The sequence below is a fragment of the Centruroides vittatus genome, unplaced genomic scaffold (genome assembly GCF_030686945.1).
Source record: "Centruroides vittatus isolate TY-2023 unplaced genomic scaffold, ASM3068694v2 contig_1972, whole genome shotgun sequence".
NCBI lineage: Eukaryota > Metazoa > Arthropoda > Arachnida > Scorpiones > Buthidae > Centruroides > Centruroides vittatus.
The window spans coordinates 65763-81685 of record NW_027121212.1 but is presented as its reverse complement, the minus strand read 5'-3'; the positions used below and the strand labels follow the sequence as shown (position 1 = coordinate 81685).

At 33.0% G+C, this 15923-nt stretch overlaps 3 long non-coding RNA genes across 3 annotated transcripts; 1 reads left to right on the top strand and 2 right to left on the bottom strand.

The window, feature by feature from the left end:
* Positions 1–1197: 1197 nt before the first annotated feature.
* Positions 1198–14537, top strand: LOC136970426 (uncharacterized). The gene is made up of 3 exons (XR_010879978.1): positions 1198–1280; positions 14091–14420; positions 14504–14537. It is a non-coding gene; the product is annotated as an uncharacterized lncRNA (long non-coding RNA).
* LOC136970432 (uncharacterized) lies at positions 1877–2542 on the bottom strand. Its single transcript, XR_010879982.1, has 4 exons — positions 2468–2542; positions 2275–2350; positions 2039–2107; positions 1877–1963 (listed from the first exon to the last, which is right to left on the bottom strand). It is a non-coding gene; the product is annotated as an uncharacterized lncRNA (long non-coding RNA).
* Positions 13470–14023, bottom strand: LOC136970431 (uncharacterized). Its single transcript, XR_010879981.1, has 3 exons — positions 13954–14023; positions 13786–13875; positions 13470–13596 (listed from the first exon to the last, which is right to left on the bottom strand). It is a non-coding gene; the product is annotated as an uncharacterized lncRNA (long non-coding RNA).
* Positions 14538–15923: the final 1386 nt, after the last annotated feature.

The following is a 15923-nucleotide window of genomic DNA, read 5'->3' as shown; positions in this document are numbered from 1 at the left end:
AGCAATCGGTCAAAAAATGACCCCTCCCGAATATTTTTACATTTTTGGACTCGGGAGACCTTGAAACATGGAGAAATGAAAAACAAATAAAGAAATTCGGGGGTACTTTCTGTATGTATGAATGTTAGTGTGTGGTGAAGAGACACGATTTTGTTCACCCTGTTTGAAGCTGGATAACTCCTGTGCTTTTTGTCAAAAATTTCAGAAATTTTGGACAAGAAGCAGAGGAGTTATTATGCTTCAAAGTGGGTGAACCAAATTGTCCCCTGCATACAGTAATATTCATACATTAGCAGATGAGCCCGGCGGTCGCTCGAACAAAAAATAAAAACAGCAAAGATTAAGATTATTTCATACTTCTAAACCTTCTATTATATGATATTATAGTATTTGATTTATATTTACAAAGATTATCTTACGTAAGAGTTTATCACACCGAGTGCCCAATCTAAAAAAACCCTAAATCGTGTACAGCAGAGCCAGCACGGTGTGGCCAAAAACCAGTGTGAGAACAGATAAAACACTAACAGCTAATGATAGGTAATCAAAAGCATTTTATTTCATGCAAAAATTAGAACAATAATATGTCATTTGACGATAAATCTTAATTTACGATTTACATCGAACGTTATCACCCCAAATTTTCACTTCTTTTCTTAAATTTGTACAGAAACAAGAGTGTTGCTTGCAGTAACCGTCAATGGCTCCTAACGATGTGCATCGTGTTTCACACATGGTATTCGTTCCCAGCAATGAACATTTGATTCTGCAGTGATTTCGATCCAAGAGGAAACCGCTTCTGTGTTCTTTCACCTCTGTAAAATGTTATCTTTGACAAAACACCATTCCTTATCAACGAAGTATTGAAACGTCAAGAAGTAATCTTACCTGACAGAAAAGCCAGTGGTAGTATGACGAAGAAAATCAGTAGGTACAGCCCCGGATAATGCATAGTGAGATACTTCACTGCGGTAATAATTAAAAATTAATAAATGTGAAAATCCCGTTTACTAAATTTAATACATCTGCGATCGCACCTGCACCATATTTTTGCAATATGGCGCAATTGCCGTATACATTTATTGCTTTATTAATGCGTCATATGTCTGATATATTCGTTTTTTATGGTTCATAAATTAGGAAACAGTATAAAAAATTACTTGTGGAAATTTTTACAAATAAAATCACGTCCGAAGAGGGGTTTCCTCTAATTGTTTACAACAGAGGATTACAAATGCTGTGGCCAATGGCTCCTGATGGATCAATCGATAAACTAATAGGTGAGTATCATAAATAAATATTTTAAATTTAATTTTAAACTTAATTCCATAAATTAATTCGGAATCAGAATTACATTCAATATCTTTATTAAGTAGTGTAAATACAATAAAATTGATGGCCATGTTTGCATATAACGTCATTTTATACGGACAAAAACAATATTATTTAGCATTACTACAAATTTAATTGTCCTATGAACTACATATTTGCAAGAAGAGCCTTTGCATCATTACATTAACAAATACACACAAAAATAAACATAAATGTCACCATTTGTTAACACACGCTACGGGCTACTTTATTCATTAATGGAGGTGACATTAAATATCACTTTCGTTTTACAACTCTTGGGGATGGGTTTATATCCTATTTGCAATAAGCCAGATAAAATTGAATAAAATGCGCTCAATACCTGAAAATATAAAAGTAAAAAAAGGGTGTATTCTGTTTATTTTTAGTTAATTTAGAAAATTTAAGTAGTTAATAATGTCTCTACTGTTCAGATCTTGAATAGCTCTTTGTTTACATGCACGTTTATAAAGTGTCTTAAACAGTAATAAAGAATTTACAAATAAATTGTGAATATTCTTACCCTCATTACGAAATGTTTCTTGATATAAAAGAACCCACCAATGGAAATACCGATCGGTCTTCTTCCAAATCGCTTCGTGAAGTTTAAAATCTGAAAAGTGATATCAATAGATTAGAATTCAGTTGCAAATTTTCACGTAGAGATACGAATTTATACATTTCATACTTTTAGTTTTTGTAATACAGAAACACGAATGCTAGATAAAATGTTAGCATTTGTAAAATCCCCATAAAGCTAAAAAGAAAAAAGAAAACTTTTAATACGTAAAAATGACACAATTAAAGATAGCCGCCCACCAGTGGCCGAATGAATGAAACCACCGAACACCATGGGTTGTGGGTTCGAGCCTGGCCAACGGGCTCACGCGGAGTTTTTTCGGGTTTTCTTCACGATTGTTTCACCTAAATAGGGGCCAGTTTCCTGTAGAAAGTCTTCCCGGAAAGCGTACTCCTCTTTGCGGATAGTTTAACTGTCACGCTGTCGTGTACGAAGAAGAAAATCAAAAGTAATTTAGATTATAAATAAATTATGAAATTAAACTCGATCGAGATTGAATAAAGTAAAATTAGCCAAGGATAAATTACACGCACTAACCTTTTCTATCAGACGTGAAGCCAAGTAAGCGAAGGTTATAAAAACAACAAAGAAAACGAGGCACAGTACAGCGAGAAATATTCTACCTTTCATAGTGGTGAATAACACGGCGTAAGTGAAGAAAGATATGATGTAGATGAACATGGCGTACAAAAGGAGCAAAGAATATTCCCAATCTTCGTTTATTCGAACAAAACAATCTAAAATCTCCGTGTGCTTTACAATTATTTCTTCTAACAGCGCCATATTGTTGCGAAACTTGAGGATTAAATGGAAATCTCTCTCGAGACGTTTCAGTCTGTGATAAAGGATTAAACCGACAGAAAAGGCTTGAGCCAGTATAAGTATAACAATTATAAGTCCTCCAATTATTTTCCACGAGCTAAGAATAGTACAAAATAACGCTTCGGTGTCAGATCTGTTTGTTTTATGGGCGCGGTAAAGTCCACGCTCCAGTAAAGTAACGATAAGTAGGCATATTAAATACATTCCCAGGAATATAACTGCGGATATAATATCGAAGTAGGTGGACAAGTAAATTTCTTCTTTGTAAGTACTTTTCTTGTAACAGAAGTAAAGTTTCCTTCTTTTGAAAATGCTGAATTAAAGAGCGCAATGGGTAAAGAATAAGAAGAATATCATCTTCACCACATACAGTTCTATGGGTTTCAGTTTCTTTCCAAGCGCGTGTCCCCAACCGCCGCATATTACATTACCGTCAATCATTTCTAGAGGAGCTTTAATTGTTATTAACCACCAAAATAATTCCAAAAAATTTACGTACAGCCGAAAGAAAATTGATAAAATTCTTCTATACCGTTTCGAATGAAAACTCTCTATACATTTACAGTTGGCAATCATGTTAAATCCAACAATCTTACAAGCCTGCATACTCGGGTAGAGCAAACAAACGGGACAACCATTATATCTATACCACTCCATCTTTATTCTAAATTTGTTAAACAATTGTAAATATTCTGTCGATTTTTCAAAATTTAGGACGAATGGACAAACGTTACGGCCTTTAATACACGCGAGTGTGCCATTACAATGCTGCTTTCGAGATAATGGAAAGTCAAGGTTATTCGATAATGGAGAGTACACATTGTTTATATTTTAAATCGGTTAGGAAAATTAGTAATAAAAAACTCAATTGAAACTAAGAAATTGATCTAAAGCCGTAAAGTGTGGAATTTTAATGTGTTTTAAATACCATTAAAATGTATAAACGGACGTAAAAGGTAATGGAAATTGTCTTAATGCCTTTCGAGGATAAAATTCTTTACTAAATGTTGGTAACGTTAAAGTTAATGCAGAAGATGAGACATAAACAAAATTTATGGTAAATTAAGTAACACGGAACATGGGTTAGAGAATTAATGAAAATTGTCACGATATGAAATTCTAACTCGTACCTTTATTATGGCTTTTAAAATATATTAAAATTTCCGATAAAAATTTAAATTTGCTTCCAAGGTTTCCTATGTTAGTTATTGTATTTTGCTTCCTTTATAATTTTCAATATCTTAAGCTGAAGAAATTTACCATGTAAAAGTTATAATTATTTATAACACTTAATTATGTATATTATCTTACATTTGAAATCATCCAGTTCTTTTATAAACGACTCTATTTATTCTGTAACAGCTGCTATTATCTTTTTTACTGTACAGTACAACGATAATATCGACATAGAGCATCAAAGGACAGTGCCAAACACAATAAACATGGCGTTTTCTAATTTACATTTCATTTTTCTATATAAAACAATGGTTAATGTTACCTATGGTTCCAAATGGCGGATTGTCTCTGATTCCAGCAAACAGAAGAAAAGAAACAGTGGGGACGCATGTTCTAACCTAACCTAACCTATTCTAATAATTTGGTTGGTAATAATTACGGTTATTTATTAGAATAGGTTAGGTTAGGTTAGAACGTGCGTCCCCATTGTTTCCTTGCTGGAATCAGGCGAGCCGCCATTTTGGCACTATAGGTAACATTAATCAAAACAATAAGGCCATTAATAGGTCTAAACTTTTACAAATTATTAAAATTCCTCTTCTTACCTCTGTTTAAATACCTCTATCCACTATCTTCTGTATAAATGAAACTGTTGCACGGTTGGTAGATTTCTCTTCCTAAATTATCATTAATAACAGATTTTAATAACAGATGGCGCCACAAATACAGTTTTAAATGTCGCCGGGAAAGTTAAGCAACTCGTTACCGGATTTTTATGATGATGCTTCATTTTAAATATTTATAACTAAATTCTTCTCAATTATAATACTCTAAAATTAGTTTTTGAACATCCCGTTAAATCTCTTTTTTATGGCAGTTTATTTGGAGCAATGAAACACTTCGTGATTAATTTCACCTCTTGGTCCGTACACGCATCGTATGAACTTAACAAATTAGACAAACAAATTACATAATAAAAACTTAAAATAAGAAATTAGTTATTATACCTGCAAACTGGTGTACTAACATGTACTGTACCGAATAGTGCACTAATGAAATGCTCCTAAGCGATACTTAATGTTCAGTGTAATGTAAGGAATATAAATCAGCTATTTGTTTTTCATATATGTAGATAACTTCTTTGTTATAAAGCTTTACAAGTGTTCAATCTTTACAATAGTAGTGAGTCACGCACCCTTTGATCACAGGTGTGTGACTCACAACTGGTGCCCGACTAAAATTGACCTATTTTTACAAGTTAGTAAGATAAAAATTCCACGAAACTCGCCACAAACAATATTTGCTACAATTTCTTTAAAAAAATGATTAAATCGAATTGAATTTTTTGTTTTAATCCCATCAAAAAAATGCGAAATTTCAATGCCAATCTTCAATTCAAAAAAATAACAAATATATGGTATGATAGCGAGTGTTCGATCACGAGAAAAAATCTCCAAAGAACATCTCTTTATATATTAATGGTGAACAATTGTCATTGGATCTGTATAAAGTGTTTCCAATAAAAAAGAAATGTTTTACAGATTTTACACTGGAGAAATCAAAACGAACTATTAACAGTTTTAAATCTGGTACTTCACCTGGAATCGATTTTATTAGAACAGAATATTTAATGTGTTTTTCAGAAAACTTTCTTCTTACAATATTGGAAGCTTTTAACGCTATTAAAAGAGATATTACTTTTCTGGAAAAATGGATCGAATCTTTGGTTATTCCAATATATAAAAGAGGCGATGTATATTATCCCAAAAATTCTCGACCAATATCTTTGGTTCCTGTAATCGGTAAACTATTTACTTCCTTGTTAATGTATGCTGACGACAGTAATTTTTGCTGATACCCCACAATTGTGGGGTATCAGCAAAAATGAAAATAAAATTGCAATTCTGGAGAAATTTTGTTTTGACTATGGACTAACTATAAATGTTTCTAAAACAAAAGTAATGGTATTCAACAAGGGTGGTATACGATCACCCAGAGATAAGGAGGAGAATTTTTACCGCTCTATGTTAAAAAATTTTCTTATTCAAAAAAGTAATAATAATAATAATATTTTCATTTATTAAATTATGAAAAAATAATATTTTATACGAAATTTATGTTTAGCACTGCACTAAAGACAGATTCTTGTGGTGCAAAATATTCGGGAAAGTAATAAATGACATCGCCCATTGCGAGATATAAACAATTGACGTATGTCAATTGTTTATATCTCGCAATGGTGTGATGTCATTTATTACTAGACGTTCCTTACAATATTTTTAACTGTATTTCGCAAATATAAAAGTAAGTGGTATGATTTTACCACTTACTTTTATATATTATATATTATGCATGAAAATATGCGATATATTTTCATGCATTAACGATTTAAACTTAAGTTTACAAGGAACTGCAATAAATGCGTTTCATTTATTTAATAAAATAGATGGATTTAAAAAAAAATTAATTTTTAGTTGGATAAGGTAAAAATAATAATGTTGATATATTTAATAATTATTCCGAGTTTGTTACTTCGCAGCAAGATATAAACTCATCAAAAATAAATATAATCATCGAGCAGCACTTACAATCTTTAAGTAATAGTGTTAAAAAATATTTCCCGTCTGAAAAAAACCACACGTGAAAGGAATTTGTGGATAACAAACCCTTTCGTAGTATATGATAGTAGTAAATTATATTTAAGTAACAGAGAATACGAGTCCATCCTTGAAATTAATTCAGATACGCTGGAAAATAGATTTTCAACAATGTCTATAGGAAAATTTTTGTTCAAAAGGAAAAATGAATATCCATTTCTACACGAGAAAGGGGTGAAAATGTTAATCCCCTTCGCAACAACATATTTATGTAAAGCGGAATTTTCAACTCTGACGGTAACAAAAATTAAATTTAGAAATCGACTTTCAATTTTTTTACCGCTCCGACTCGGCTCGTCTAATTTACAACCCACAGTTGAAAAGTTAATCGAAGAAGAGCAGCAGCAATCTTCTCACTAGCAATGTATACCAAATAAACAAAAATTTTAAATTTATAGTCTCTAGTAATCATAAGACTGATATTTTTATTGTCCTATATGCAATATTTTTGTGATATTATCATGGTTTTCTGTGATTTTTGTCAAAGATTTATTTATATAAAATAATTATAATAATTACTTATATCGTACTATAATTGTTTCTTAAATTAATTTATCGAAAATTCATTTATTTTTTACGTCGGCTAGTCCGAAAAATTCATCGGAATAAAATGAAACGATAAATAATTTCTGGGTTTGTAAGCTGGTTCGAGTAGCAGTCACATACGTATGTACTGTACATTCATAGACTAATAATAAAATATTATTACCAAAAGTAAAATGACAAATTGTATATTAATAACAATATTTTATTTACATAATAAATTCTTCTGTGAGCTTCTATTGTCTATTGTGTTATATTTACTCTCACATATTTAAAATATTTGCAAATAATGAATATATGACATTATTATTACAGAACAGAACATGTCAGTTCTAATTTACACTTCTTTGCAAAGCTTTCTGCAGAATATTTTTTTTTTTTTTTTTTGCAGAATAGATATATTTTTACATTTAAACAATTATAATTATATATATATTAAAAAAATAAATAATAAACATAAAAAGAGCATTTCAATTAATAGAACATTACGTATTTTACTTAAATTAAGCCTTAATTAATAACACTGTAAGACTAACAAGGGAACAGTCGAAGTGTCTTTTAATAAATTTTAATAAAATTTAGTTAATGACAATTCAAATCTCGAAAGCATAGAATTGAAACGTTAAAAATCATTAAAGAACCTGGCTGTTCGATGCCCCAAACGTAATTGTTACAGCTAGCTCATCTGGCAAATTATCTACAGCAATTACTACGAACCATGTAAAAAGACGTATTATCTCCAAATATAACAGAAAACTCTTTATTGATAATTGACTCGTGGAATGGACAAACAAATACATCGAATCCGCATAAGTCGTCACCCCAAGGAGAAGTGGAAATGTGTCGAGTTATCCGGGTGTCGTCTTATGAGGACTCGACTGTATTAATATTTATAATACAGTATTTCAAACATGTACAAACCAAAATTTGTGCGAAATATTAATTATTCCAGCAAAGTGTACGTGTATATGCTAACCTATAGATGTTGGATTTCATAGCTAATTAAAACTTTTAGCTAAAGAATTCTTAAATGTAAAACAAGTTTGTTTTTCTTTTTCAAACACTGACAATTTAAATTGTGTCGAGAGTAATTGCCAAAATCTGCGATTCGTTAAATGTGCACGATGCCAACAGGTTCTTTGTTTATTTCGCTTTGTTGAAAAATATCGTGTAAATAGTTGCCCATCTAATAATTTGTGAATATAATAACTTTTAATAATAATATTTAATATTACTGTAATACTAAAATGTACTTATTTATTACGTTTCGATTGTTTTCTTTATATTTATTGTATCATTGCTTTTATGTTAAATTTCATCGTTAGAGTAGTATATCTAATCTTTTATTACATTTATTTGAGTTTATTCCTTATTTTACTCTGTAAACGTAATACAGTGATACCTCGGTTTTCGTAGTGTTTAATACTAAAAAGATAAGAAATTAATATAAAATGAGTATAAAAAACTAATACGATGGTCTCCGAAACAGAATCGCCATGTAACTGTTTTTAATTGATCGAAATTAACAATAACTGTTTGGCATCTTCAATTCTTTGCGGTGTCTGTTTCGTTAACACATTCACGCCTTTCGCTACATTAGCCTCCTTTTATCTTCCTTTTTCGCCACAAGGAAACTTAAGCTTAGTTCGCACTGAGCGCGATTCGCGGCGAAAGCGAAAAACAGAGCGAATAATACGTCAGACATGACGTCGTTTCCGGCAAAGTTTACCATTTCGCGAATTGCTTTGAAGTTCGGAACCGTCGAGCTTTTTCGCTAGCGAAAAAATTTCGTACCAATCGTATTCCCGCTAGTTGTCTCGTGGATATTGTTGTTTTCAAGACAGGCACAAAAACTTTCTCACGCAACAGAGTCTTGTAATTACGGATTTTTAATATTTCTCTCACCCAGCATCGTTTTCTTTTCGTCTTATCTTTCTTTCTCGATAAATAAACAAATGCGGTTAACGACAGAATATCGGAAGCGGCCATTTTGTTTTTCGAGATGACGTTTTCGCTTGCTTGCAAACGATTGGCTGTTAAAATTCGCAATCGCTATTTGCTTTTGGTTGTATGGGTCGATATCGCTAAGCGAATAAAACTCGGTTTTTGCTTTTCTTGTTCTCTTTCTCTCTTCGCGCACTGTGAACTAAGCTTTATCGTGGGTGGTGACTTCCCGTACAGTACGTGCGAACGATTTCAGCAATCTTAATGCCGCTCTCGTATTTTTTAATGATTTCCTTCAACTCGATCGTGTTCCTGGCCTTCTTCGAAGGGCTACTGGCTCTGGAAACTCTCTTTGGTCCCACGATGGAACTAAAAAGAAGGGAAGCAATTGAATTGTTTGGCTAGACGCGCGGAGTAATGCTCATACAGCAGGAAACAACGCCACGGTGACTTGTAAGCAGAAAAACGCGTGGGTCGCTCTTTGTGTTCGCAAAATTAGCAAGGAGATCACGTGGCACGCCAATAATGAGCACTTAAAGACCGCTAAATAAGACGACAACACAGAAACACAGATGTTTTCGTGTTTCGTTCTCTAGGATTTATGATGATTATATTAACATTTACTGTAAATGTACATATTTTAATATGATTTTGTGCTTTTAACGCTTTTCTAGTGATATTACGACTTCAATGTTTGTGGCGGACGGATGTAAAGTCGAATAAAATGACTGAAACTTGATTTTTTTTCTATATACTTTTTTGTCAAACGACGTATAATCGAGAACGACGTAACTCGAGGTATACCTGTATAGAATTTGTATACTTTTAACGTTATTATTAACTAAATTTTATTAAAATTTATTAGAAGACACTCCCACAGTTCCCTTGTAAGTAATCTTTAGACTAATTAAGACCCTACCACTCTGTCAACCCGCTCATCGTCCCATTAAGTATTTATTAATTGTCTGCATTGTATAGTACCTAAATGCAGACAATTAATAAATTAATAAATTAATGTACTGTACGCGTAAGAGTTACTCATATTACGTAAATACGTTTATGGTTTACTCAATGGACTTACCCAATCAGAAATAACCGAGCTACCAATGTAGGAGTCTGTTTAACAGAGTTTTATTTTAGAGCCGATCGCCTGCTAATGACCCTTTTTGGTAATTGTTTAAAAATGTAAAAATTTCAGCAACGAGTTTCGTAATGTTTTCCACGAAAAACACTAACCAGTGAGACACTCTAGTACAAAGCTAAAATTGTGTGCCATGAGATTTCATTTTAGAAACTTTTACGTTATTATAAAACGGCAATAAACTTAATTTTGTGGGCATAGATGACAATAGTCATAATCCTCATAACATAAGCAGCTACATTCATTTGGCCTTTCATCACTAGTTTCTGTGTGAACGTCTCCCTATTTTTTGTAGCTGCAACGTTCTTCCGCTGCATAAAACGAACGTTTTCTCTGCCGAGGTGACTTCCACCCATTTCCACTTTTCATCCGAATACGACTTTGTCACCGGAAATGACGATTCATCCGTCTACCACTAATTAACTGGATTTAATTTTTCATCCGGATTGGGATTTTTCATTTTCGATTTACGTTAGGAATATTGGAGGATTGGTTGCCCCACTTCGATTAGATTAAAGTCCATAGAACAACGACTGTTTGATGGTCGGCAAAGTGACAACGAAAACACAATGCAGTGTTTTCACCAGCTCAAAAACACTGTTAATCGTCTATAAATGGACAAGACAACGTACGTTTACACTGTATTTAAACCGGTGTTCAACCGTCATTGTAGTCAGTCTACGTCTAATTTACTTTAACAATTAAATTTGTAAATCGAATTGTCTGAAGTGTGTGTAAACTTTCATCTTTGATAAAGTTTAACATTTATATCATATTTATAAAATTGCACGTTTTTAGATTCATTAAAACGTTTTTACTTTTATCGATATTTATTTTCATCCCTGTCATGGTTTAGGTTTACAATTACAAGAAAATTTTTAATACAGAATCAGGCGATAAAGTGATTAAAATGAATACGATAGTATTGCAATGAATTGGGAAATATAATTGGTGCTCGGGAATTCACCCACAAAACTGCTCTTCCGCCGAATTCCGTAACCAAAAGGCCGTTCTGCAGTATCGAGAGTTACGGCAGTCACACAGCGCCAAGTGGAAAATTCACTGACTGACTACATATACAGGAATGAAAATTGCCGATTTCTTCTTCTTTTAAACGTCTGTACTAAATGTGAATATCTCGTTCGAAAGATATTTGTTTTCTTAGGTAGCTTGCAAAATTTCATGTTTTTCTATAAAGGGGTCGCCGAATATAAGTAGTTGAAAAGTGCAAAGATGGCCATAACAGCTGTATCTTTTCTTTTTCTTACTCATTTGGTGGTGCAGATGGTCCTAGAGAAAGAACACCACTGAGTCCAAAGAGCTCAAATTTTAAACTTAAGCCTTTCCCGTTATCAGTGAAGTGCTGGCGAAACTTGCGGGTGGTTAGGTAAAACTTGGCGGGGTTCTATCCCTTGTTTATATCGCTACTTAGGATAAAATTCCATCCGAACGAACGAATTTCATTCGAAATGTTGTTCAAAATAACAAAAGCTGAAATTTATGCAAATTAAACTTTTCTTAACAGCATATTGAAAGCATTCGGTGGGTGGCCGTCGGGTAGCCCAGCGCCCACGGAGCTGCCTCGGGTTTGCAACTACATATTATAGGGATTTCGGAGATTCGCAGCTTAACAAAATCTTATAAAGTAAACCGTAAACGTTTGTAAATTGAACGGTTTCCATAAGCGTTGTAAAATTACGCCCGATTTTTAATCGAGTTTAGGTTACTATCCTGTACAGAGGTTATAATTTTGTGTAACTTACAGATACCATTTAAAAATTGTAAATAAAAATGACTTCCCAGTCATCTTCCTCCCAAATACCGCGAGAGCCTGACGCTCCTTTACTTCGGTGATCGGACAATAACCGGTATTTTCAGCGTGGTATGGTCGCTGTCGAAGACAAATCGCCTGCACAGCATCACTTATGCATATTCGTACCCAATTCGCGCCTAGAATATCGCTTTTCGTCCTTCTTCCTATCGACAAAATACACTCCACGCTAAATACACTTTAAACCTGTCTTCTCGAAGCACTCGATATTGACATATTACATTAACAGGGACCGATAGAAAAAAAAAATCATTAAAAATTGACAATGTCAGTCAATGTTACTAACTTAATAACAATACATATGTAATATTATAAACAATAAACTATCTAAAAGTCCCACAAGCGAATCTATCATTGTCACTTCGTCACAATGTCGGTACGTCAATTTCAATTACAATAGGACAAGCAAACAAGACGCTTATTGGGCTGCAATTGGGAAATTCCGTTTGTCTTTTCCGTATCTCGAAAACGGAGTTAGATAGATATGGAAACCGTAGGGACAGTGGAACACCGCGACTATGTACTAACTATATACGAACTTCCGATACAACCAAAAGTCTCGTTATTTCAATTAGGAAATTTTCTTTTTAAAGCAGTTAGACAGATGACTGATACGACTCTATTGTTAAAGATAAAGTATGACGTACAAGGGCAAGCCTTTGCTGATTTCGGGTGGAGAGCGTATATTTTAAATTAAATAAATGAAAAATTGACATCCCGGCATTGTGACAAAGTGAAAATAAAAGAATTGTGTAACACAGTACCAGATAATCGTGAGATAGCAGCATATATCTGTAAAGAGTTTGCAATTTAAACTGGCCTTGTGTTCAGATAGCCCACTGGTCAGCGATTGTAAGGCATTTTGATTATTTCATAGTTTCCAATAATAACACGTGCAAACTTATTTCGTATTGTTGTTAAAGGAGTGTACAAAGATAACAGTGAGACGTAATGACTAACGTTTATAATACGAATTATGAACAAAATATTGAATAAGAATCATCAGCTGTCGATATGAAAAGTAAATGAAACTTATTATTTTTTAACAAATGACATTGTCAATGTCCTCTTCAACGTCAACATTTAGTACTTCTTCCTGGCAAGTAATAGAAAAAATATGCATGTTTTCGTTAGAGTAAGGAACCAAAGAAACATTAGATTCTACATTACTGTTAATATTATCTACGAAACACCAACCTCTTTTATCACATTTGTGAGAAATATGTTCGCCTTCAGTTGTATTTTAAATTAGCAAAAATGCCTTAGCACTTTTTATGTGCAAAAACATGAAATTTCGAAACAGTAAAAGTTCACACCTTATTTCAGGAAGGCCTTCTATTGTATCTCGTAATTGCATTCTTCTCTATCATCCCTTTAATTATCCACACGAACTTTCAATTTCCATACGGAAAAATTATTGTTTTTAATTATCCAAAACCGATAAAATGCCGAAAGAGTTGGTTTTGTTGCTTTCTGTCGAGATGCATCCACTCTTTTTCTCGTTGCCTAGCTTCACTAATGTCGACAAAATAGAATAAAATCCACTTAACACCTGTAAAATAAGAAAGTCTTTTATTCAAGTCACAGTGTTTATAATTACAAGGACCCAGAATAACAAATGCAGATGCTAAAACTTTATACTTTCAATTTATATACTCAAAAAATGTTAATCGCATCGTACACATCGGCGGTGAAAAACTAAATTCGGGTTCAACTAAACACACCAGAAAAAGGTACTCACTCTCATGACAAAGTTTTTCTTGATGAAGAAGAATCCTCCGACAGAAATGCCAATCGAAGTCTTTCCGAATCTCTTCATGAAATCTAGAAACTAATTAAATAAGTTTATTAATCAAAATAGATTTCAATTGATTAATAATTAAATTTGTCTATCTTAAGCGATGTGAACCTTGAGTTTGCTTTCAATTTTCATGTCGACCGAAGAAAATCTTCTGATTTCTGTGAAGCCATTGTACAACTGAAAACAAAAGAAATGAAAATAAATTTAATTTATGTTCTATTAATGATTTATTTAATTATTTTCAGAGTATGTTCACACGTCAAACTCTTTCTTGTAAAGTACATTGTAGGAGCGATTGATAACAGTATTTATTGATATTCATCATATAGAAGGTAACAAAAGTGAGAAATAAAATAAATGCAGCTATGCACGTAATGAAAATACTAATTCCCACACTTCGAATTATTGACAATCAGTACAAAGAATGTTCTGTCATCGCATTTTAATTATTTAAAAATTATTTAAAGTTGTTTTAAATTAAAATAAACGGAAGGGTTGAAGAAAAGCACGGAAAGAAATTAATGGCTGTGAAATGTTTATATTAATTTAATCTTTTTCTCACTTACATTATAAAAGTAAGTCATTAGATTACACCTTATTCAAACATTATCAAAAACACGTTTAATTATTTTAATAAGAATGTAATTTATTATTATAGATCACAGTCTGCGAAGAAAAATGTTCGAAGCCTACATAAAATTTTTTGCTTCGAAAATGGACTTCCGTAATTCAAATTTGCTTGTGTCTTACGAAGCTTATTTTTTAAAACTCTTTGGCCCTGTGGGCACTAAGAGGGCCTCTTTTAGAAAACCCATTATGGGTTCAGCCAGTGTCACTTTTTTATCCTTATTTTTTGGTTGTTTATTGCCTCGTGAGCACTAAAGCCTAGTACTGTATTCAGCTTCCGAAACGGACGACTGAATCATTGAGGTAAAAATTGTCATTCCTAATTTCTATATTTGTTGTGCTCACGTACAGACGTACTATTCAATTGAGTCGCACGCCATCCACCAGCCATAAATATAAACGGTTACAGTAAATAAAAGAAAATGGCGCCGATAAGAATTGTTTTGTATTGCGCTTATTTTTTGTATATTAATGTCATTATTTTACTGTGCCTGTGTCATTTCAGAACAGATTGTATGTATAACTGGCCAAGGCCGATGTCGTGAAAAAGAATTTACATTGTTCTTTACGACAACTTTTATTAGATTTTTCCTACAAGCATTTAACGAGCACGATATTGTGACGACATCAGATTTTCAAAATACGCAAGCGTGTGTCCTACGATAGTACTCTTGAGTTTTCACCGGGTACTGAAGTTGATAAGGCCGCTGGCCGTACTTATCTCTTTTTTTAAAGATTTTAGTTAATCATCACGTTGAACGTACGTGTCCTGCCTTCAACCTGCGGCTTTTAAACTGCTTTACACAGAACTTTACAAGCACTACAAGCGTATTTCCACGTTTGTTTTTACGTGTCAAGCAGAAACAGAAAAACTTTTGTTTTCTTTTCACATAAAATACATAATATTTAAATGCTTCTCGTCAACGTATGGAAGCCTTGGAACGTTATGTGTACCGATCTAACCGCTTCGCCTAATAGCTAAGTGGTGCGCCTCGGAGAAAAAGCCAACAGGCTAGAGTCTCCATATTAACAAGAAAGAAAAAAATGTCTCCTCATTATTACTGTTTTTGAATTGAAAGTTTCCCCATTCGATTATTTCGGATGCGAAACTTAAGCGGAAAGTGCAAATATTAGAAGAGAGTGCGATAGCCATTTAATTCCAATCACGATACAATAGTTTATATGGAAAGTTATCCACACGAGAAACGTATTTATTTATATTCTGTTTTTTAATTAATTTTTTATTTCGCAAATGAAGATAGCGCTTACCTGAGACGTTAAACGGGACAGAGCAAAGGAAAGTAGAACAGTCGCGATAAATAAGGCTAAACATAAAGCCGATATGAGGATTGTCAGAAGCAAGTTTATGTCGATGAAAGCCACCATGTATATGAAAAAACAATTCACGTACAGTGCCACGGCGTAGATCAGAGGAAAAACGTATTCGCACA